Source organism: Hylobates moloch, unplaced genomic scaffold, assembly GCF_009828535.3.
Source record: "Hylobates moloch isolate HMO894 unplaced genomic scaffold, HMol_V3 SCAFFOLD_23, whole genome shotgun sequence".
Lineage (NCBI taxonomy): Eukaryota > Metazoa > Chordata > Mammalia > Primates > Hylobatidae > Hylobates > Hylobates moloch.
This window is the reverse complement of record NW_026652298.1, coordinates 31,508,900-31,533,855: the sequence shown is the minus strand read 5'-3', so window position 1 is coordinate 31,533,855 and position 24,956 is coordinate 31,508,900. Positions and strand designations below refer to the sequence as shown.

General features: G+C 47.0%; 1 protein-coding gene and 1 long non-coding RNA gene across 2 annotated transcripts in view; one reads left to right on the top strand and one right to left on the bottom strand.

Annotated features, from left to right (window-relative positions):
- Positions 1 to 24,956, bottom strand: part of TVP23A (trans-golgi network vesicle protein 23 homolog A) — a 50,279-nt gene that overhangs the window by 12,474 nt on the left and 12,849 nt on the right. The gene's annotated exons all lie outside the window — the stretch shown is intronic.
- Positions 14,642 to 19,138, top strand: LOC131382380 (uncharacterized). The gene is made up of 3 exons (XR_009211806.1): positions 14,642 to 14,928; positions 17,802 to 18,028; positions 18,939 to 19,138. It is a non-coding gene; the product is annotated as an uncharacterized LOC131382380 (long non-coding RNA).

Genomic DNA, 24,956 nt, shown 5'->3' with positions numbered 1-24,956 from the left:
TATAATCCCAGCACTTTGGGAGGCAGAGGTGGGCAGATCACTTGAGGTCAGGAGTTCAAGAACAGCCTGGCCAACACGATGAAACCCCATCTCTACTAAAAATACAAAAATTATCCTGGTATGGTGGCAGACGCCTGTAGTCCCAGCTGCTCAGGAGGCTGAGACAGGAGGATTGCTTGAACCTGGGAGGTGGAGGTTGCAGTGAGCCAAGATCACATCACTGCACTCCAGCCTGGGTGACAGAGTGAGACTCCATCTCAAAAAAAAAAAAAAAAAAAGAAGAGGTGAGAAAATCACACAGGGATGAAAGGGGGAAATGGGATTACTCAAGTAAAGTGTTGTCAAGGCAGGGAGAGTCCTGATGGGGGCTTCTGTTCAACTTTCCTCTCTTTCTAGATCCATTTATGCAGCTCTGGGCCCTTGTCACCCATTGTCTTCCTCCCTGGAGGGAAGCACAGTAGATTCTCAACCTGGAATGTGCGTGAAAGCCACCTGAGGAGGTCTCACGTTGCGCACAAGACACAAGGATTCAGATTTCAGGTGGGACCTGGACATGAATTTCACAAAGAAAAAGCACAGCTCTACCCAGGTTCAGCAAACTACAACCTAAGGGCCAAATCTGGCCACGGCCTGCTTTTGTAAATAAAGTGTGGAGTCTTAATTAGGGAGAGTCAGCTTGGCAGAAATGAGAGAAAGCAAAAAGAAAAGGCAGATAAGCTATAAATCTCCCTCTGTTCATGGTCCAGAACACACAGCCCTCCTTCACAAATAACATAATTTTTTTTTTTTGAGACAGAGTCTCACTTTCTGTTGCCCAGGCTGGAGTGCAGCGGTATGATCTCGGCTCACTGTAGCCTCCGCCTCCCGGGTTCAAGCGATTCTCCTGCCTCAACCTCCTGAGTAGCTGGGATTACAGGTGCATGCCACCACATCTGGCTAATTTTTGTATTTTTAGTAGAGACGGGGTTTTACCATGTTGGCCGGGCTAGTCTCAAACTCCTGACCTCAGGTGATCCACCTGCCTCAGTCTCCCAAAGCGCTGGGATTATAGGTGTGAGCTACCGTACCTGGCCAAATAACACAACCTTCCTGCACCCAGCTGTCATCAGACCCTCAGCTGATACAAAAATCACAAGTGAACTCACTGCAACCTTGGCATTATCAGTACTTCACAAAGCCCTCTTCAGCACACAGCACAAGCACTACCCTAGAAAATCCCCAGCAAGCCTTTGTTTCCTGGCAGTCAGCTCCTCTCTTGCTGGCCTGCCCGTTGCTCCTTTGAAATGTACTTCCATACTTTCTCTAATAAATCTGCCTGTCTTTACCTATAACTGTCTTGGTAAATTCTTCTTAACCCTGTGCCACCAGCCCCAGGTAGTTGCCGCTCACCTGTGTCATAAAGTTTTGTTGGTTTTGTTTTTGTTTTTGTTTGTTTTGTTTGTTTTTAAGAGAGGGTCTCACTCTGTCTCCCAGGCTGGAGTGCAGTGGTGTGATCAAGGCTCACTGCAGCCTCGACCTCCCAGGCTCAAGCACTCCTCCCATGTCAGCCTTCCAAGTAGCTGGGAATACAGGCAGACACCACCACACCTGGCTAATTTTTAAAATTTTTTGTAGAGATGGGATCTCACTATTTTGCCCAGGCTGGTCACAAATTCCTGGGCTCAAGCTATCCTCCCATCTTAGCCTCTCAAAGTGCTACTATTACAGGTGTGAGCCACTGCACCCAACCTGTAAATCAAGTTTTATTGGAACACAGTCACACCCACTCATTTGCTGGACGACCAAGCCCAAAATACCCAGAGAGTGCGCCAACCCCTGCTCCAGACCAGCAAGAACAAATTGGTGATGACATTAGGCTCCCTTCAAAACAACCCAAAATGAAGCAAACTGCTCCTACCTGCTCCCCAAACCCACACCCCAAAAAAATCTGCTTTCAAAAGCTGTGGGGTGGTTGCTGCCTGACTGGCAGAATCCCAAGGGGTTGTGTTCTTTCTTGGAGTGGGTGAGGGGGGTAGTGATTGGGAAGGGATATGAGGGAGAATTCTGGATGCTGGGATGTTCTGTATCTTTATCTAATGACTACATGTGTGTAAAAATTCACTGAACCATATGAATCTCCTGTTGGAAGCCGCTGACCAAAGCCAGCCTTTGCAAGTCACTCTGAACATTTTACATGTGATACAATCCAGCAGCTACAATCCCAAGTGTTTACCGAAGTGAGCTGAAAACGTACATCTGCACAAAAAGCAACACACAAATGTTTATAGCAGCTTCATTCATAATTGCCAAAACTCAGAAGCAACTAAGATGTCCTTCAATTGGCCAGGTGTGCTGGCTCATACCTGTAATTGCAGCACTTTGGGAGGCCGAGGTGGGTGGATCACTTGAGACCAAGAGTTCCAGACCAGCCTGGCCAAAATGGGGAAAACCCATCTCTACTAAAAATACAAAAAAATTAGCCGGGTGTGGTGGCGCGTGCCTGTAGTCCCGGCTGCTGTAGAGGCTGAGGCATGAGAATCACTTGAACCCAGGAAGCGGAGGTTGCAGTGAGCCAAGATGGCAACACTGCACTCCAGCCTGGGTGACAGAGTGAGACTCTGTCTCAAAAAACAAACAAACAAATAAGATATGCTTCATCCAGACAACAGAATATTATTCAATGCTAAAAAGAAATTAGCTATCAGACCTCAAAAAGGCATGGGGGAACCTTAAATGTATATTGCTTAGTGAAATAGGTTAATCTGAAAAGGCTGTGTATGGACAACTTCCACTATACAACGTTCTGGAAAAGGCAAAACTCTAGAGACAGTAAAAAGATCAGTGGTTGCCAGGAGTTCCAGAGGGTGGGGAGGGATGAATAGGTGGAGCAGAGGGGATTTTAGAGCTGGGAAACTACTCTGCATGCTGTTGTGATGGAGGATATATGACATTACACATTTGCCAAAACTCATAGAATGGGCTAGGCGTGGTGGCTCATGCCTGCCTACAATCCCAGCACTTTGGGAGGCCTAGGGGGCAGATAGCTTGAGCCCAGGAGTTCAAGATCAGCCTGGCCAACATGGTGAAACCCTGTGTCTACTAAAAATACAAACATTAGCCAGATGGTGCATGCCTGTAATCCCAGCTACTTGGGAGGATGAGGAAGGAGAATTGCCTGAACCCGGCAGGCAGAGGTTGCAGTGAGCCGAGATCTCGCCACTGCACTCCCGCCTAGGCGACAGAGCAAGACTCTGTCTCAAAAAAAAAAAGAAAAAATATCAACCTGGGCAACATGGTAAAACCCCATCTCTACCAAAAAAAGAAAAAAAAAAGAAAGAAAGAAAATTAGCCAGGCATGGTGGCACACTCCTACAGTCTCAGCTACTTGGAGGGCTAAGGTGGGAGGATGGCTTCAGCCTGGAAGGTGGAGGTTACAGTGATCCGAGCTCACACCACTGCATTCCAGCCTGGGCAACAGAGCAAGACCTTGTCTCAAAAAAAAAAAAAAAGAAGAAGAAAGAAAAACCTCATAAAATGTACAACACCAAGAGTAAACCCTGATCGAAACTATGGATTTTAGTTAATAATAATGTATTGGTTCATCAAGTTTAACACATATACCACACTAATGCAAGATGTTTAAAACGGAGAAATTGGGGGAGAAGGGGAGTATATAAAAATTATATGAACTTTCTCCTCAAACTTTGCTACAAAACTGAAACTGCTCTAAAAACAGAGCCAGGGCCAGGCGTGGTGGCTCACACCTGTAATCCCAGCACTTTGGGAGGCCGAGACAGGTGGATCACCTGAGGTCAGGAGTTCGAGACCAGCCTGACCAACATCGTGAAACCCCATCTCTAAAATACAAAAATTAGCTGAATGTGGTGGTGGGCGCCTGTAATCCCAGCTACCTGGGAAACTGAGGCAGGAGAATCTCTTGAATCCGGGAGGCAGTGGTTGCAGTGTGCTGAGATTGCACCACTACACCCCAGCCTGGGTGACAAAGTGAGACTCTGTCTCAAAAAAAAAAAAATAGAGCCAGGCCAGGCGTGGTGGCTCACGCCTATAATCCCAGCACTTTGGGAGGCCAAGGCGGGTGGATCACCTGAGGTCAGGAGCTCAAGACCAGCCTGGCCAACATGGTGAAACCCCGCCTCTATTAAAAATACAAAAATTAGCCAGGTTTGGTGGCGGAAGCCTGTAATCCCAGCTACTCGAGGGCTGAGGCAGGAGAATCACTTGAACTGGGGAGGTGGAGGTTGCAATGAGCCGAGATCACACCACTGCACTCCAGCCTGGGTGACAGAGCAAGACTCCATTTCAAAAAAAAGAGCCAGAATTTATAAAGGTGGGTGGACATAGGTATGAGGCTCTGTCTAGACAGAGTACACAGAGAAACTGGGAGGAGGCACAAACATCACCGTCCCACAACTTCTAAAGCAGGTCTGATTCGGGGGTGTAAACCCTGAATATCTGAGACAGGTCTCAGTTATTTTAGAAAGTTATTTTCCCAAGGTTGAGAACACACTCAGGAGGTCCTGATGACATGTGTCCAAGGTGGTCAGAGCACAGCTTGGTTTTGTACATTTCAGGGAGATAGGAGACAACAATCAACTTATGTAAGATGAACATTGGTTGGGTCTGGAAAGGCGGAACACCTTTCCAGACATCTGCTTCTCAGATCTAAGTGACTATACTCAATAAATAGTGTGGAGACCAGAACTCTGAGCCCTTTGCAGCCTCGGATTTGCTCTGGCCCCCTGGTTCCCACCTTTATGAACTCTTAACCTGTCTCTTCTCATTCGTTTTTAACCACCGGACTTTGGGTACCCTACGGGTGGCGTTGAGGCTGGTCCCCAACAGAGACCAGCCTGACCAGCATGATGAAACCCCATCTCTACTAAAAATACAAACAATTAGCTGGGAGGGGTCTTCCAGGTCATAGGTAGATTAGAGACAAATAGTTGCATTCTTTTAAGTTTCTGATGAGCGTCTCCAAAGGAGGCAATCAGATATGCATTTATCTCAGTGAGCAGCGGGGTGACTTTGAACAGAGTGGGAGGCAGGTTGGCCTTAAGCATTTCCCAGTTTGACTTTTCCCTTTAGCTTAGTGATATGGGGGCCCCAAGATTTATTTTCCATCCACAGGGGAAGGTGAGTCCATCCTAAATTCAGCAGTGATCTAACAATGTCTTTAAAAGTTGTCCTGTGGCCAGGTGCAGTGGCCTGTAATCTCAGCACTTTGGGAGGCTGAGGCAGGAGGATCACTTGAGGCCAGGAATTTGAGGCTGCACTGAGCTATGATCAAACCAGTGCACTCCAGCCTGGGGACAGAGGGAGAACTTGTCTCAAAAAAAAAAAAAAAAAAAAATACTCTTTACTTTGAAAACCATACTCTTTTTTTTAAGCCCATCTCCAACGAGAATTCCTCATGAAACATCACATTTTAAATTCTGTGTCCTCTTTCAGACACTCTGGAAACCTTCCTGCTTCTCAGTATGGCAGGCCTGAAGAAAGGCATTCTCTTCCCTTCTTGGTTTGCTTTGCTCTGTGATGATGTCTAGAATTTGCTTAAAAATAACCTGAGTGTGCAGGGGTGGGAGGGGGTGAAGATGAAACGAGGCACATCCTGGTGATGACTGGGGATGGGCAATGGGAACATCAGGTTCATTGTTCTCTGTACTTTTACGTAAATTTGAATTTAAAAATAGAATAAGAAAGAAATAGGCAGAAGCAGCCCTGACTTTGCATTGAGGCCAGATGCCTTTTGGGATAAACCAAGCTCACGGGGCTGATATTCGGGGTGCCTAGATGGCCCAGCTGTGGTCCAAACAAAAAAAAAATTTAGACCTAAAAATCCCCCATTGAGTAATGGACCATTAGAGCTGGATGCATGAAGAAAATTCCAGAAAGCAGGTCCTTTCTTCTGGGCTTACCAGTTCCTCTACAAAAAAAAAGAGGCCACCCCTCTATGAAGTACAAATGCCCAACCCTCCCTGCACCTGGCCAGCGTGGTGCGGGGAAAGCCAGAGAGTCCAGCCTCACGCTCCTGCTCCATGCTTGCTGGGTATGCAGTCCTGGACAAAGTATTAAATGCTTTTTGATATAGAAGTTAAGAAGAAATTATTTAGGCAGATAGTGAGGATATGAGAGTCCTCTGTAAGGTTTTCCTTTTAATGAAAAGCAGCCCCATAATTATTTTCTTTCCTAACAAAGAGCAGCCTGTAAAATCTAGCTGCAGACAAGCAAGCTGGAAGCTTGCACAGGTGAATGCCAACAGCTGTGCCAATAGGTAAAGGCTACCTGGGACTAGGCATGTTCAAAATGGCGGCTCCATCATCCCTTCTCCTTTCCAGTCACGTGTACAGTAAGGGGCAGGCAACATGGGGCAGGGAACATGGCGCCAGCCAAGTGGAAAGCTCATTTGCATAATAAGATTAGTGTGGGGAGGGCAGCCTTCCGTGAGCGCTATGTGAATGTCACCCCTGGTCCAACCAATCTGTGGACTCTACGTAAATCAGACACCGCCTCCTCAAGCCTGTCTATAAAATCTGGTGCAGTCTGCAGTGGGCTGGTTTTTTCCCTTTCAGAAGCCCCTCTCTCTCACAAGGGAGAGCGCTGTTCTCCTTTCTCTTTCTTTTGCCTATTAAACCTCCCCTCCTAAATTCACTCCTCGTATGTGTCCGTGTCCTTAATCTTCTTGGCGCAAGATGACAAACCCACGGTATTTACCCCAGACAACGACGCCACTTCACTTTGAGCCTCACATTATCCATCCGTAAAATGAGACAGTAACATTTGCATCAGATGCCGGAGGCTTTCAACTAATAGAGTTAAACTCTGTAAAATATTTAAAGAGATTAATCCTAAGCCAAATATGAGAACCGTGACCCATGACACAGCCCCATGGGGTCCTGAGAACATGTGCCCAAGGTTGTCACGCTACAACCTGGCTTTATGCGTTTTAGGGAGACAAAGGCATCAGTCAATACATGCAAGATGTACATTGGTTTGGTCTGGAAAGGCGAGACAACTCAAACAGGGAGGGCGCTTCTGGGTCATAGGTAAATTCAAAGATTTTCTGATTGCCAATTGGTTATTATCTAAAGACCCGGAATCAAGAGAAAGGAGTGTCTGGGTTAAGATAAGGGGTTGTGAGCAAGGTTTTTTTTGGTTTTTTTTGAGATGGAGTCTCGCTCTGCCACCCAGGTTGGAGTGCAGTGGTGTGATCTCGGCTCACTACAACCTCCACCTCCCGGATTCAAGCGAATTCTCCTGCCTCAGCCTCCTGAGCAGCTGGGACTACAGGCGCCTGCCACCACACCCGGCTAATTGTTTGTATTTTTAGCAGAGATGGGGTTTCATCATGTTGGTCAGGCTGGTCTCTGTTGGGGACCAGCCTCAACACCACCTGTAGGGTACCCAAAGTCCAGTGGTGACAAAGGAATGAGAAGAGACAGGTTAAGAGTTCATAAAGGTGGGAGCCAGGGGGCCAGAGCAAATCAGAGGCTACAAAGGGCTCAGAGTTCTGGTCTCCACACTATTTATTGAGTGCAGTCACTTAGATCTGAGAAGCAGATGTTCAGGGGTGAAACGGGGAAAGGGAGACAGTATGTCATACTGTAGCCGTAGCGGTTTAAACAAATCTCCTTTGTGCTCAAACAGCGTATTTTTAACTTAGCGGAGAGTAGCTAGTGGAAGTGGGCTTAACTAGGAGCCTGCACGTCTGTCCACATTCCAATGCTTCAAAGGAGTGTCTTTCTCCCTGAACACAGTGTTTGCAGATAAGAGAGCAGGTCTCGCTCTGAGCATGGGAACTTGATGGCAATTAGGACGCTTTCCTCCTCAGCGGCCTCTTGTGGCTTTCCACAACTTATTGTCCCATATTTTTACGGCCAGTTTATGCAGGCACCCCACAAGCCTTTTTCCCAACAGGTCTCGAACTCCTGACCTCGTGATCCACCTGCCTCAGCCTCCCAAAGTGCTGGGATTACAGGCGTGAGCTGCCGCACCTGGACAAGAGCAAGGTTTTTATATCACAGATGATGCCTCCCGGTAGCCAGCTTCAGAGAGAACAGATGGCAAATGTTTTTTACCAGCTTTAAAAAGGCGCTGCTCTTAGCGAATTCTCTCCTGGATCAGGGGAAGCATCTGGAAAGGGAAGGGGGTTCTCAACAGACTGCAGATTTTCCCCACAGCTCTGTAGGGCTCTTTCAAAACACGTTCAAAAAATGTGTTGACGAAAAGAGTCAAACTCTGTAAAATATTTGATGAGATTTATTCTGAGCCAAATATGAGTGACCATAGCCCCTGCCATAGCCTTCAGGAGATCCTGAGAACATGTGCCCAAGGTGATGGGGTACAGCCCGGTTTTATATATTTTTGGGAGATATGAGACAACAATCAAATACATTCAAGATATACATTGGGGCTGGGTGTGGTGATTCACACCTGTAATCCCAGCACTTTGGGAGGCTGAGGCTGGTGGATCACCTGAGGTCAGGAGTTCAAGACCAGCCTGGTCAACATGGTGAAACCCCATCTCTACTAAAAATACAAAAAAAAAAAAAAAAAAAAAAAGCCGGGCGTGGTGGCAGGTGCCTATAATCCCAGCTACTTGGGAGGCTGAGGCAAAAGGCTTGAACCCAAGAGGTAGAGGTTGCAATGAACTAAGATTGTGCCACTGCATTCCAGCCTGGGTGACAGAGTGAGACTCTGTCTCAAAAAAAAGTACAATGGTACATTCGTTTGTTTCAGAAAGGCGGGACAACTCAAAGAGGGGCAGGAGGAGGGGGCTGGTTGGTAGGGACCTTCTAGGCTATAGATAAATTTTAAAATTTTCTGGTTGATGGTTGAATCTAAAGACCTGGGATCAACAGAAAGGGAATATTCAGATGAAGATAAAAGATTGTGGAGACCAAGGTTCTTTTGAAGTCTTATAGTGGCAGCCCTTAGAGACAATAGAAGACAAATGTTTCCTATTCAGACCTTTAAAAGGTGCTAGGTTCTCAGTTAATCTCTTTAGGATTAGGAGGGCCTGGAAGAAAAAATCCAGCTATGTTAATAGAGATTCTTTACAGATGTAAATTTTCCCCCACAAAGAACAGCTTTGCAGGACCATTTCAAAATATGGCAAAGAAACATGTCTTGGGGTACAATTTTTTTTTTTTTTTTTGAGACAGAGTCTGGCACTGTTGCCCGGGTTGGAGTGCAGTGGTGTGATCTTGGCTCACTGCAACCTCCGTCTTCCAGGTTGACGCCATTCTCCTGCCTCAGTCTCCAGAGTAGCTGGGACTACAGGCGCCCGCCACCACGCCCAGCTAATTTTTTGTATTTTTTAGTAGAGACGGGGTTTCACCACGTTAGCCAGGATGGTTTCGATCTCCTGACCTCGTGATCTGCCCGCCTCGGCCTCCCAAAGTGCTGGGATTACAGGTGCGAGCCACCACGCCCGGCCATCGTGGGGTAAAATATTTTGATTTTCTTCTTTGTCATGTAATGTTACCCTAGAATCAGGTTGGAAAGTAAGTCATGATACATAGGGTTAAATAAAACCCATCAGATGAAAATTTATGGTTTGTAGGGCATGAATCCCCAGACCCCTTAGATAGGAATTTGGGCAAGATAGGAAAAAAATAGAGTTTACTTCTCAAATGTATTTTGGGGTAAAATACTTAAATTTCTTTCAGGGCCTGCTATCTGTGCTGTTGGGATGTTATTGCTACAAACAATCTGTTTGTCCAGTCTTAAGGTCCCTGTGTTAATGTTAATGCTGGTCAGCTGTGCCTGGATTCCAACAGGAGGAGGGTAGAATGAGTCATGTCTGACCCCCACTTCTTCCCATCATGGCCTGATCTAGTTCTTCAGGTTAACTTTGGAATGCCCTTGGCCAAGAGGAGGGGTCCATTCAGTTGGCTGGGGGGCTTAGACTTTTATTTTTGGTTTACTGTCTTCTGGGAGATAAAAACCTACCATGCCAGATCAGAGACAGTCCTCCAGCGGCTGTGGTTCCTATCACTCTACTTATTGCTTGACTCATTAATAGTCAACATTTTTGAGAACGGAAGAAAGAGAAAAAAACAATGACCAGTAATGCTCTTTTTGGACATCCTTTGTCAGACGAATGTTTTTCCCCATTGTTAAAAATAAGTAGGGTGTTGCTATTTCTTTCTTTGGCCCTGACACCCACTTACACTCAGGTGGCTTCTCTGCTGCTGATGTAGGAGTTCAGAAGAAATTACTTAGGCAAATAGGGTACAGGAGTACCAAGTAAGGTTTTCCTTTTAATGAAAATCAGCCCCAAAATTATTTTCTTTTCTAACAAAGAGCAGCCTGTAAAATCCAGCTGCAGACATAGACAAGCAAGCTGGAAGCTTCCAGGGTGAATGCCAGCAGTTCTGCCAATAGGAAAAGGCTACCTGGGACCAGGCATGTCCAACATAGAGGCTCCATCTTCCCTTCTCTTTTTTTTTTTTTTTTTTTTTTTGAGACAGTCTTGCTCTGTTGCCCAGGCTGGAATGCAGTGGCACAATCTCGGCTCACTGCAACCCCCGCCTCCTGGGTTCAAGCGATTCTCCTGCCTCAGCCTCCCGAGTAGCTGGGACTACAGGCACGTGCCACCATGCCCGGCTAATTTTTTTTTTTATTTGTACTTTTAGTAGAGACAGGGTTTCACCATGTTAGCCAGGATGGTCTCAATCTCCTGACCTCATGATCTGCCCGCCTTGGCCTCCCAAAGTGCTGGGATTACAGGTGTGAGCATCTTCCCTTCTCTTTGCCAGCCATGTGTGCAGTAAGAAGCAAACCACATGGCACGGGCCAAGTCCAAAGCCCATTTGTGTAATAAGATTAGAGTGGGGTGGCCAGCCTTCCCTGAGTGCTATGTAAACATCACACCTGATCCAACCAATCTGTGTGCCCTATGTAAATCAGACACCACCTCCTCAAACCTGCCTATAAAATCTGCTGTGGTCCACCGCCCACCAGATTTTCCCTTCGGAAGCCCTTCTCTCTCACTAGGAAGAAAGCTGTTCTCCTTTCTCTTTTTTTTTTGCCCATTAAACCTCTGCTTCTAAACTCATTCCTTATGTGTGTCCATGTCCTTAATCTTCTTGGCATGAGACAATGAACCCTAGGTATTTACCACAGACAACACCGCTTCACTAGCAGCGGCATGCCACCAAGACGATGCTGGGCAAGGGATCCCCAGGTGTCAGGGGAGGCAGCCCAGGAAGAAGTACATTCTTAGCCACTTCTCCATCCACTAGTTCCACCGTACCTCCTGGGAGTTATGAAACGCAGGACCCACAACCCCACCCCCAGGCCTCCTGGGCTAGAATCTGCACTTTAACAAGACTCCCAAGTGACTATTCTGTGTGGGACAATTGAGGTGCTCTCCTCTCTTCCATTTTCCAGATGAAATCAGTTTTAGCAACAAAGCAGAAAGGACTTAAGAAACCCAAGCCTAAAAAAGCAAAGGTCCCTATAAACCCTTCAGGAACGCTGTGGGGCCTGCACTAACCCAGGGGACGAACCATCTGGGCTGATCTGATTTTTCTTTTCCAGAGTGACCTAGATGCAATGTTAGCTCCATCATCCTTCTGAAACGGGCTTCTTAATTCAAAAGACAGCACATCCTCTTACTCTCCCGACATCTGAGCCCGGAGATCAGGGTTTGGGACTGTTGGGATGTCTGAGTAGAGGCTGATTGCCAAGTGCTCAGTTTCCATTCAAAGGTCAGCACAATAGAGGTTCATGTGTAGAAGTGAATAAAAGAACAAACTTCCCTCTGGTTGCCACAGTTTTTTCCTCTTGTTTCTGTTCTTTATTTCTTTTTAAAGAGACATACCCAGCAGGGCATGGTGGCTCCTGCCTGTAATCCCAGCACTCTGGGAGGCCGAGGTGGGTGGATCGCTTGAGGCTGGGAGTTAAAGACCAACCTGGGCAACATAGTGAAACCCTGTCTCTACTCAAAATACAAAAATTAGCCGGGCGTCGTGGCACACACCTGTAATCATATCTACTCAGGAGGCTGAGGCAGGAGAATGACTTGGAGGTTATAGTGAGCCAAGATCGCACCACTGCACTCCAGCCTGGGTGACACAGCAAGACTCTGTCTCAAAAAAATAAAAATAAAAAAATAAAGAGACATATCAACTTTAGAGTCTGGGTATGCTCAGCATCAAAATGAAAGTGTGAGCCCCAGGGACAAGTTGGGGGGGTGCCTCTGGATGCCAGGCTCAGGCTGGGCCCTGTGTGCGGATTCTCACCCTTCACCCTCCACCTCTGGGCACTGCTTGGCTTGTAGTGGCATCATTCTAATCTCTGCCACATTTTCAGGTACTTATTATAGCAACATTCCACTTCTCTGGTACCAATTTCTGACTTGGCCTATTTTGTGCTGCTGTAACAGAATATCATCGACCAAGTAATTTACAAACAATAGAAATTTATCTTTTGGCTAGGTATGGTGGCTCACGTCTGTAATCCCAGCACTTCGGGAGGCCAAGGTGGGAGGATCACTTCAGCTCAGGAGTTTGAGACCAGCTTGGGAAATATAGGGAGACCCTGTCTCTACAAAATAAAAAAAATAAACCTAGCTGGGCATGGTGGCACACACCTATGGTCCAATCTATGTGGGAGGCTGAGGTGGGAGGAATGATTGGGCCCAGGAGATTGTGGCTTCAGTGAGCTGTGATCACACCACTGCATTCCAGCCTGGGTGACAGAGTGAGACCCTGTCTCACCAAAAAAAAAAAAAAAAAAGTATTTTTCACAGTTCTGGAGGCTGGGAAGTCCAAGATCAAGGTGCTAGCACACTTGATATCTGGTGAGGGTCTGGTCTCTGCTCCCAAGATGATGCATTGAATGCTGCACCCCCAGGAGGGAAGGAACACTGTCCTCACATGACAGAAGGGCAGAAGAGCCCTGAGACAGGACTCACTCCCACCAGCCCCTTTATAAAGGTATGAAACCCACTCATGAGGCACAGCCCTCACCGCCGAATCATCACTTGCAGGTCCCAGCTCTTAATAGTGTTAGAATGGCAATCAAATCTCAACATGCATTTTACAGGGGACAAACACTCAAACCATAACAGTGGCAATTCTTGGCATTGCTTGGCTTGTAGCCACATCATTCCAATCTCTCCCTCTCCCTGTGTCTCTATCCTCACATGTCCTTATAAAGATCCCAGTCATACTGGATTAGGGACCTGCCCTACTCCAGTATGACCTCATGTTAACTAATTACACTTGCAAAGACCCTAGTTCCAAGTAAGGTTCAATTTTTGAGGGAGTTAGGATGTAAACATATCTTTTTGGGAAGACCCAGCTCAACCTATAACATCTGCCTTAGGTCAAATGAGCCCAAAGAAAATAAGTGAGGTAGGAAGAGGACACTGTGCTGTTTTACAGATGAGGACACTGGTGCTCAGAGAGGTGACATGAGCTTCCCGGAGTGGGAGTAAAGAAGCAGTTATGTATGCAGGTGGTGCAGGGTGAGGGTGCTTGGCTGAGATGGGGGTGGGGGGCAAGTGCTGAAATCTGTCCGTGCTCCACTCCCCAGCTAGGTACCTGGTGGGGGTCTGTGTCTGTCTGAGAGGGGGCCACCTGTCCTAGTTTTCAGGATAACGTCCTGTGGGCTAGCAGCTGCTCTGAGTGGCAGAATCCACAGGAGGTCCTAGGTCCCCACTCACTCTCAGCCCAGGGTTTCCAGGCTGCCCCTGGAACACTCAGATCAGCAGGCTGAACCACAGAGAGCTAATAAGACAGGCGACCCGAGACAGTGGCCTCTGAACTCCAGTCTCCACTCAGGAGCCCGGGCTCCCTGGAGAAATGGCAGATTCCAGGTACAGATGGAGAAATGCACACAGTGGGGCAGGGACATTGGAACATCCCAGATAGCAAGGAAGCTGCCAGACGCCATGAGAGTCAGCTTAAGAAAGTCGCTTGAGCCCAGGAGTTTGAGACCAACCTGGGCAACATGGTGAAAGCTAACTGGAAGAGGCTCCCACTGGCCAACAGTGGGACAATTTGAGTAGCAATAACAATATGTCTGCATCTATGAGTTTATATGATACTTCATTTTTTTTAAGACAGAGTCTCGCCCTTTTGCCCAGACTGGAGTGCAGTGGCATGATCTTGGCTAACCCTCAGCCTCCCGAGTAGCTGGGATTACAGGCATGCACCACCACGCCTGGCTAATTTTTGCATTTTTGGAAGAGATGGGGGTTTCACCTTGTTGGCCGGGCTGGTCTCGAACTCCTGACCTCAGGTGATCTGCCTGCCTTGGCCTCCTCAAGTGCTGGGATTACAGGTGTAAGCCACTGTGCCCGGCCTATCTGATACTTAAGAAAAACCCTCATTGCTCATCTCATGGAAGACGCAGGGGACCTAACTCATTACTTTGAAAATCGAGTCACGAAGGACAAGTTTCAAGCACGCATTATGCCTCTTCTCTACAAAGTGTACCGTGCAAGAACCACACATTCGATGAGGGGAGTTTCTCCTTCTGGATCACTTCAGCTCACAAATGATAGAGTCAGAACACCACTGCCCTGTCACAATCCCTGAAGAATTCAAGGATGGAAGACTGAGCACCAAGGGTTCCTGAGAGACCGCCAGGTGCTGGGAGCTTCCTGATGGAAGAACACACCCCCTCCTTTGAAGACCACATGCCGAAAACACTCAGATCTGAATCACATCAGGACTGTACCTCTAACTACTCATTTACAAGAAATACAGAGAACCAAGGAAAATATTAAAGGATGCAACAGGATGCAACCAGCAAGCCTCACAGAAAAACAATTCGCCTGCAAAGCAAAAAAATTTAAAAAATTTAAAAGATGGGCTGGGCACGGTGGCTCATGCCTGTAATCTCAGCACTTACGGAGGCTGAGGCAAGAGGATCGCTTGAGCCCAGGAGTTTGAGACCAACCTGGGCAACATGGTGAAACCTCATCTCTACAATAACAATAATAATAATAATAATATAAAAAGTAACCAGGCGTGGTGGTGTGTGCCACGTGGGAGGCTGAGGTGAGAGGATCACTAGAGCCCAGGAGTTCAAGGCTGCAGTGAGATGTGATCACGCCACTTGCACTCCAGCCAGGGCAACAGAGCAAGACCCTGTCTCAAAAAAAGAACAATTTAAAAGATAAGAAAGAGAGAGCGAGAGAGAGGAGAGGGTGGGAAGCCTATGTAGTAAAAGGGATTTTATTTTATTTTATTTTTTGAGATGGAGTCTGGCACTGTTGCCCAGGCTGGAGGGCAGTGGCATGGTCTCGGCTCAATGCAAGCTCTGCCTCCTGGGTTCACACCGTTCTCCTGCCTCAGCCTCCCGAGTAGCTGGGACTACAGGTGCCCACGACCATGCCCGGCTAATATTTTTTTTTGTATTTTTAGTAGAGACAGGGTTTCACCATGTTGGCCGGGATGGTCTTGATCTCCTGACCTTGTGATCAGCCCGCCTCGGACTCCCAAAGTGCTGGGATTACAGGTGTGAGCCACCGCGCCCGGCCCATAAAAGGGATTTTATAGAGCAACGAACTGCAATATTGTGATGTGTGGATGTTATTCCAATCACGACTCAAATAAGCTGTAAAAAAATAAAGTTATGAGACAATCAAGGATAGGGACACTGGCTAGATATTTCATTCCATTTGGGTATTGTCAATTATTTTAAAGTTTAGAAAACTGGAGTCTGGGCACGGTGGCTCATAAACCTTGGGAGGCTGACGCAGGAAGGTGACTTGAGCCCAAGAATTCGAGACCAGCCTGGGCAACATAGTGAGAGCTCATCTCTACAAAAAAATCAAACAATTAGCCAGGCGTGGTGGCATGCACTTGTGGTCTCAGCTACTCAGGAGGCTGAAGTGGCAGGCTCACTTGAGCGGGCAGGTCGAGGCTGTAATGAGCCATGATCATGCCACTGCACTCCAGCTTGGGTGACAGAACAAGATCCTATATGAAAAAAAAAAAAAAAAAGATTGAAAGTTCAGAAAATTCTATTGTAGTTTTATTTTTAAAAATGATTCTTGGCCGGGCGCAGTGGCTCATGGCCTGTAATCCCAGCACATTGGGAGGCCAAGACGGGCGGATCACCTGAGGTCGGTAGTTGGAGACCAGCCTTACCAACGTGGAGAAACCTCATCTCTAATAAAAATGAAAACATAAAAAAAAAAAAAAAAGCATAGCCGGGCACGGTGGCACATGCCTGTGATCCCAGCTACTCAGGAGGCTGAGACAGGAGAATTGCTTGAACCTGGGAGGCAGGGGTTGTGGTGAGCCGAGATCACGCCATTGCACTACAGCCTGGGCAACAAGAGAGAAACTTCATCTCAAAAAAAAAAAAAAAAAGGATTTTTGTCAAAAATTAGCCAGGTGAGGTAGTGCGCACCTGTAATCTCAACTCCTTGAGAGACTGAGGATTGAACCTGGGTGGCGGAGGTTGCAGTGAGCTAAGATCATGCCACTGAACTCCAACCTTGATGACAGAGCGAGACACTGTCTCAAAAACAAAAAATCATTCTTGTCTCTTAGGGATATCAAAATTTGTATATTTGAATTGATGTGATGTGATCTCTGTGGTTTGCTTCAAAATGATCTGGGGAAGGGGAAAAGCTGGGATAGAAATGCAAAATGATTGGTCATGAATTGGGTATCATTGAATCAGGGTGATAGGGACATGGGATTCACTGTATTATTCTATTTTGTATGTTTGGAATTCTCTAAAGTAAATCTTTTTTTTTTTTTTTTTTTTTTTGAGACAGAGTCTTGCTCTGTTGCCCAGGCTGGAGTGCAGTGGTGCCATCTCGGCTCACTGCAAGCTCTGCCTCCCGGTTTCAAGCAATTCCCCTGCCTCAGCCTCCCGAATAGTAGGGACTACAGGCACCTGCAACTACGCCCGGCTAATTTTTTATATATATATATATTTTTTAGTAGAGATGGGGTTTCACCGTGTTAGCCAGGATGGTCTCGATCTCCTGACCTTGTGATCTGCCTGCCTCGGCCTCCCACAGTACTGGGATTACAGGTGTGAGCCACCGCGCCCGGCCTTTTTTTTCTTTTTCTAAGTAATTAGGGAAGCAGACTATTTCCTTTCAAAGTACAGTTCTGCCATTTACTTGTGTGACCTTAAGCAAGTAAGTCAACCTTTCTGGGCCTACTTCCTCACCTGCAAAATGGAGATAATCACATCTACCTAACATCAAGGCCTGGAGCACAGTGGACACAGTAGATACCCATGCGTTTGTTCCTTCTTTGGGATGGGACCTGCAGTAGCCAGCCTCTGAGATGGCCACCGGTGATCCTGACTGCCTGGTGCTCATACCCTTGCGTAGTCACATCTCACAATGAAGCAGGGGTCCTGGTCATCAGAGTGGCCAAGAGAATATATCAGAAGTGATTGTATGTTACTTTTGAGATTAGGTTATCAATGACATGGCAGCTTCTGTTTTGTTTTTGTTTTTGTTTTTGTTGTTTTTGTTTTTGTTTTTCAGAGATGGAGTCTCACTCTGTCACCAGGCTGGAGTGCAATGGTGCGATCTTGGCTCACTGCAACCTCCACCTCCCGGGTTCAAGCGATTCTCCTGCCTCAGCCTCCCAAGTAGCTGAGATTACAGGCACACACCACCATGCCCAGCTAATTTTTGTATTTTTAGTAGAGATGGGGTTTCACCGTGTTGGCCAGGATGGTCTCGATCTCCTAACCTTGTGATCCACCTGCCTCGGCCTTCCAAAGTTCTGGGATTACAGGTGTGAGCCACCGCACCCGGCCGCTTCTGTTTCTGTCTTGATCATTCTCTCCCTCATTCTCCCTAGGGCAAGCCAGCTGCCATGTTGGGAGCAGCACTATGTTGAGAGGCCCACATGGCAAGGAACTGAGGCCTCCAGCCAACAGCCATGGGAGGACACCATCTTGGACACAGCTTCTCCTGCCCCGGTCAAGCCTTCGGATGACTGCAGCTCTGGGCAACCTCTTGACTACAACCTCTGGAGACCCTGAGCCAGAATCACCCAGCTGAGCTGCTCCAATTCCTGAACTTCAGGTGTGAGATAATAAATGTTTGTTATCTGTAGCTGCTAAGTTGGTGGAGATCTGTCATGCATCAAAAGCTCCCTGCTGCTGGGCGCAGCGGCTCACGCCTGTAATCCCAGCACTTTGGGAGGCCGAGGTAGGCGGATCACGAGGTCAGGAGATCGAGACCATCCTGGCTAACATGGTGAAACCCCGTCTCTACTGAAAATACAAAAAATTAGCCGGGCGTGGTGGCGGACGCCCATAGTCCCAGCTATTCGGGAGGCTGAGGCAGGAGAATGGCTTGAACCCGGGAGGCGGAGCTTGCAGTGAGTGGAGATCGCGCCACTGTGCTCCAGCCTGGGCGACAGAGCGAGACTCCATCTCAAAGAAAAAAAAAAAAAGCTCCCTGCTACAGGCTCTAATGTTGAAGAAGTTCTTTTTGTTTTTGTTTGTTTGAGACAGAGTCTCACTCTGTCACCCAGCCTGGAATGTAGTGGCGGGATCTTGGCTCACCGCAACCTCCACCTCCCAGGTTCAAACGATTCTCCTGCCTCAGCCTCCCAAGTAGCTGGGATTACAGGTGCCTACTACCACGCCTGCCTAATTTTTGTATTTTTAGTAGAGACAAGGTTTGGCCATGTTGGTCAGGCTGGTCTCAAACTCCTGACCTCAGGTGATCCTCCTGATCCTCCCGCCTCTGCCTCCCAAAGCGCTGGAATTACAGATGTGAGTCACCGCGCCTGGCCTGTTGAAGAAGTTTAACTCTGCATAAGGCATGTTGTTGTGTTAGGTGGTTTCAAGGGGCAGGAAAGACAAGGAAAGTGAGGTTCCTCTTAGGAGCAGATGGTGAAATGAGGGGTCCCAGGCTTGAGGAGAGCTGGGGGTGAGTGGATGAGACCATGAGGACAGCTGTACTCACATTTACCTTTTTAAAACAGGGGACTCGGAGTTATTAACTGATGGACAGTAAAGAGCAGAGAGGCCCAACACTGACTTTCCAGAAGTCTGGAGCAGAAACCAGCAAGCCAGATGGCATGAAAAGAGGGAGTGGCTCACAGAGACTGCAGAAGTTATGGAGCCTTTATTCTTGTTTCTGTTTTCACCCTGAGTGGGGTTCTTTTTTTTGTTTGTTTTTTTGGCACTGGAAGTAAAAAGTAGTATTCCCCCAGCTACATGCTTTTCATTTTCTTTAACTAAAAACATTTTTTTTTTTTTTTAGAAACAGGGTCTTGCTATATTGTCCAGGGTAGTCTCAAACTCCTGGGCCAAGCCCACCTTGGCCTCCCAAAGTGTTGGGATTATAGGTGTCAGCCACTGTGCTTGGCCTTGTGCTTTTTCTTCTGAAGAGCTTCTAGATTCTGCTAGAAACTGGACAAGATCTGAAGGCAGCAGATACTCACTTGTATCTGTTACCTGGCTCTTAGGAGCTTCAGTTTCCTCATCTGCAAAATGGAGAGAGAATCTTGTCTTCCCTTGCATTTTTATTTTTGACCATTTTAATATTTCTGGAACCAGGGTGTGTCTACTAAAGGTTGCAAATATTTAATATGGTGTTTATTTCCCACCTCTACTTCTTTTTTTTTTTGAGACGGGGTCTCGCTCTGTCGCCCAGGCTGGAGTGCAGTGGCGCGATCTCGGCTCACTGCAAGCTCCACCTCCCGGGTTCCCGCCATTCTCCTGCCTCAGCCTCTCCAAGTAGCTGGGACTACAGGCGCCCGCCACCACGCCCGGCTAATTTTTTTTGTATTTTTAGTAGAGACAGGGTTTCACCGTGGTCTCGATCTGCTGACCTCGTGATCCGCCTGCCTTGGCCTCCCAAAGTGCTGGGATTACAAGCGTGAGCCACCGCGCCTGGCCCCACCTCTACTTCTTAAAAGCTATAACCAAACCAATGTACCCTAAAATGTACGGCATTCTAGAAACTACGGCCATCAGTGGTAAACCCTAACTCAGTGGTTATTTAATGGGAGAATTGAGTGGTCATATTAACTCCTTCAGCAAATACTGAATCACTACTGCAACCTGGCCTGTGGGAGGCTCTTTAGTTTATTTATTCTTTTTGAACAGACTATAACTTTTTAAAAAGTTACACCTGTAATCCCAGCACTTTGGGAGGCTGAGGTGGGTGGATCGCTTGAGCTCAGGAGTTCAAGAGCAGCCTGGGCAACATGGCGAAACCCCATCTCTACTAAAAATAATTTTTTAAAAAATTAGCCAGGCATGGTGGTATGCACCTGTGGTCTCAGCTATTTGGGAGGCTGAGGTGGGAGGATCGCTTGAGCCTGGAAGGCGGAGGATGCAGTGAGCCAAGATTGCGCCACTGTACTCCAGCCTGGGCAACAGAGCAAGACCCTGTCTCAAAAAATATACTTTGTTAAAAAAACAGTATTCCTGCTTTTTGTCAACAAAAGGATGTCCCAGATCCAGTCTGACTGGTTTCTGCCTCAAGACTTAGGATCAGCTCCTTTCTAAGGAGTCCTGGCTTCTTTGAATGGCAAAGAGAATGAAAGACCAAAATCTGGGGCCTGGGATTGTAGGTAAGAGGTGGTGGATGACCAAAAAAAAAAAACAAAAAAAACAAAAAAAAACTGCGATTTCTGGGCCATCTTTAGTAGTGACAGAGCTCAAAAAAAGAAAATGTCCTTTTAGGATGCAACATCATTTCTGAAATATCTCTGCCAAGAAACATAACCTGGATGTAATCAGGAGGAACATCAGACAGACCCAAATTAAGGGGTATTCCTCAAAATTGCTGCCCTTTTACTCTCCAAAAATGTCCATGTCATGAGAAATAAAGAAAGGCTTGGAATAGTTCCAGAATAACTAAATGCATTGGAGATCCTGGATTGAGTCTTTTTTTTTTTTTTCTGAGTCTCGCTCTGTCACCCAGGCTGGAGTGCAGTGGTGTTATCTCAGCTCACTGCAACCTTCACCTCCTGGGTTCAAGCGATTCTCATCCCTCAGCCTCCTGAGTAGCTGGGATTAGAGGCACATGCCACCATGCCTGGATAATTTTTGTATTTTAGTAGAGATGGGGTTTCATCATGTTTCCCAGACTGGTCTCAAACTCCTGAGCTCAGGCGATCCTCCCACCTCGGCCTCCCAAAAGATTACAGGCATGAGCCACCGCCCAGCCTCTGGATTGAATCTCGAACTGAGAGAAAAAACTACTCTAAAGGACAATGGAATATGAACTATAGATTATATAGTCTCTTAGCTTCCATAATCACACTCTGCTTACATAAGAGAATGTCCTTTTCTTACAGTACACATTGATGGCTGGACACAGTGGCTTAGTCCTGTAATCCCAGCACTCGGAGAGGCCAAGGCAGGAGGATCGCTTGAGCCCAGGAGCCCTGGGGCAACATAGCGAGACCTTGTTTCTATAAAAAATAAAAAATAAATTTAAAAAGTGCACATTGAAGTATTCAGGGGTAAGCAGGCATGATGTGTTACTCTCAAACACTTTAGAGAACAAATACACATACACACACACACAATTAGGAAGACTCAGAAGCCAACTGGAAGAGGCTCCTACTGGTCAACAATGGGACAATTTGAGTAACAATATGTCTGCATCCATGAGTTTATATGATACGTGTGTGTGTGTGTGTGTGTGTGTGTGTGTGTGTGTGTCAGAGTCTCATTCTGTCACCCAGGCTGGAATGCAGTGGTACAATCTTGGCTCACTGCAACCTCTGCCTCCTGGGTTCAAGTGATTCTCCTGCCTCAGCCTCCAGGGTAGCTGGGATTACAAGCATGTGCCATCATGCCAGGCTAATTTTTGTATTTTTAGTAGAGACGAGGTTTCGCCATGTTGGCCAGGCTGGTCTCCAACTCCTGAGCTCAAGCGATCCTCTCACCTCGGCCTCCCAAATTGCTGGGGTTACAGGTGTGAGCCAGTGCACTCGTCCAATTAGTGAATCTTGGTAAAATGTACACATCAGTTCTTTGTACTATTCTTGCTACCTTCCCGTAAGTCTGATATTATTTCAAAGTAAAAAGTTTTTTTTTAAGTTATTTTAAGGACACTAATTCAAAATATTATTTTCCAATTCAACATATCTTGCTGCTGTATTTTACATATTTATTTCATTTGGGGTTTCATTAACCACTAAAAAATCCCCACCACTCTGTAAACAGTAAGTTTTGTCATTGCTGTGTGTATTTTAGGTTGCATGTTTATTTGGTGCTCCACATAATCACGAATGCTAAATTTGAAATGTCATTTAAATTGCCCAAGGATATAGAATTAAGTTTATGATCAACATATAAACGTTTTTAATTGATTTTCAACACTGCTTAAGAAACACTGAGTTTAATAAATTGAGCTTAGAGGCCAGACACAGTGGCTCACGCCTGTAATCCCAGCACTTTGGGAGGCTGAGGTGGATGCATCACCTGAGGTCAGGAGTTCCAGACCAGCCTGGCCAATGTGGCAAAATCCCGTCTCTACTAAAAATACAAAAATTAGCTGGGCGTGGTGGCAGGCGCCTGTAATCCCAGCTACTCAGGAGGCTGAGGCAGGAGAATCACTTGAACCCAAGAGGCAGAGGTTGCAGTGAGCCGAGATTGCGCCACTGTGTGTGTGTGTGTGTGTGTGTGTGTGTGTGTGTGTGTGTGTCAGAGTCTGGGCGACAGAGCAAGACTCCGTCTCAGAACAACAACAACAACAAAAACACATAAATTGAGCTTAGAGCAACGACAACACATGTGTGGAGAACCTCCCATCTACCAGGTGGAGGGCCAGGTCAGAAGGCAGTGAACAGGCTGGACAAAATCCTGCCCTCCCAGATGTTACTCATCTCTAGCAGGGAGGGAAAGGAGCTGAGGAGTGGTTTCAACCCACTGTGCACAGTGTCATCAATGGGTAAACAGAGTCACAATCAAAATATTCAACAACTGATATGGGACGACCACTGTTCAATGAGAATGGCCAGTGGTGCTGGGTCCTATCAGCTGGTCCTGGTGTTCGGGGTTCTGACCCTTTAGTTGTGGGAGCTTGTCCCGGCAGGGTATCCATGAGGCTCTCGGCTCTTTATCAACATTTTAACCAACACAGGGACCCAAGAGGTGGACACAACAGCCGACCATCAGGCCTGGGTAGACATTGGGGTTGTGGGGGCTAAGGAGAGATGCCTCGTTTACAGAACACTGCTTAGCAGTGATGTAGAATAGGATCTACAGGACATGGGGTTTTTGGGGGTAATGAAAATGTTTGGAAATTAGACACTGGTGATGGGTGTACAACCTTGTAAATATACTAAAAACCAATGAATTAAATACTTTAAAGGGGTGAATTTTGAATTTATGATACATTAAATCTATCTCAATTTAAAAATTTATTTTAAATTTTGTTTTAAAGATCTAAGGACAAATTTAGGAAGCAAGAGAGCAGCGTATACAAACGCCAGGGGCTGACCAGGAACACGGGGTTGTGGGTGAGTGGCCTTGGATGGTCTCAGATGTCCATATGCACAGCCTGACCCTGGGGCTGGCCTATCCACACAGGCCCCTCAGGCCCCTGGAGGTGGCTTCAAGAGGTTTAGGGAGACAACCACAGCATCAGGGAGGAATTCCAACTCAAGGCCTCTTGGGCCTCTGGAAACTGCTTTCGTTGAGATATTTTCTCACCACTGTTTTCAGGGCTGGGGTCGGGGGCTGCAACCTCAGGTGCTCATAGGGCCAGGCAAGGCTGGGAAATAAGTCAACTGAGTGGGTGAGGGCCGCAGCTCACCCATAGGCAACTCCCGGCAACTCCAGCCCGTTCTTCTGGCTCTAACAGATTTCCAAAAGAAGCCAGCAGGCCGGGTACAGTAGCTCATGCCTGGAATCCCAGCACCTTGGGAGGCCAAGGCAAGAGGATTGCCTGAGGCCAGGAGTCTGAGACCAGCCTAGGCAACTAGAGAGACCCTATCTCTACAAAGAACAAAAAAATTAGCCGGTGTGGTGGTACATGCCTGCAGTCCCAGCTACTCAGGAGGCTGAGTGGGGAGGATCGCTTGAGCAGCTCGAGGCTGCTGAGGGCTATGATCATGCCACTGCACTCCAGCCTGGGCCACAGAGCTAGACACTGTCTTCAAAACAAACAAACAAAAAAGCCAGCAATCATATTTTTAAAAACCAATTTAGTGAAGTGAAATTCACATCCCACAAAATTAACCATTTTAAAGTATACACTCCAGTGGCACGAAGAGAACAATTCATACTGTTGTCCCAAACATTTCCATCACTCCAAAGCAAAACCCAATACCTCTTGGGCAGATTCTCCCCATTCTCCCCACTCCTCCCAGATCCTGGCAGCCACCAATCTGCCTCTGTCTCAGTGTGTTCATCTATTCTGAGCAATCCAGATTTTTAATGTAATCTTTTCTTTTTCTTTCTTTTTTTTAGACAGAGCCTCACTCTGTCGCCCAGGCTGGAGTGCAGTGGTGTGATCTTGGCTCACTGCAACCTGCTGGGTTCAAGCGATTCTCGTGCCTCAGCCTCCCGAGTAGCGGGGATTACAGGTGTGCGCCACCACGCCTGACTAATTTTTGTATTTTTAGTAGAGACGGGGTTTCACCATGTTGGCAGGGCTGGTCTTGAACTCCTAACCTCAAGTGATCTGCCCACCTCAGCCCCCCAAAGTGCTGGGATTACAGGTGTGAGCCACTGCACCCGGCCTAATGTGATCTTTTCTAATTTTAAATTTTAAATTCAAATTAATGTAAAATATCTCCCTGGCCGACAAGAGCATAGCTGAGGCTTGGAGTCAGTTGGCTGTCACTTTGCAATTTTTATTCTAAAGTATCTTAAAGTCCGGGGGAGAGATACATCTGTATTTTAACGCAGGGAATCCATGAACATGATTTGTGGCTGTCTCGGAGTCCTCTCGGAAGCCAGCTTGCTCCTGTCACGAGTGAAGGGTTAGCAGGGGGCCATGGAACCCCCGAGGCTGGGCTCCACGTGAAGAG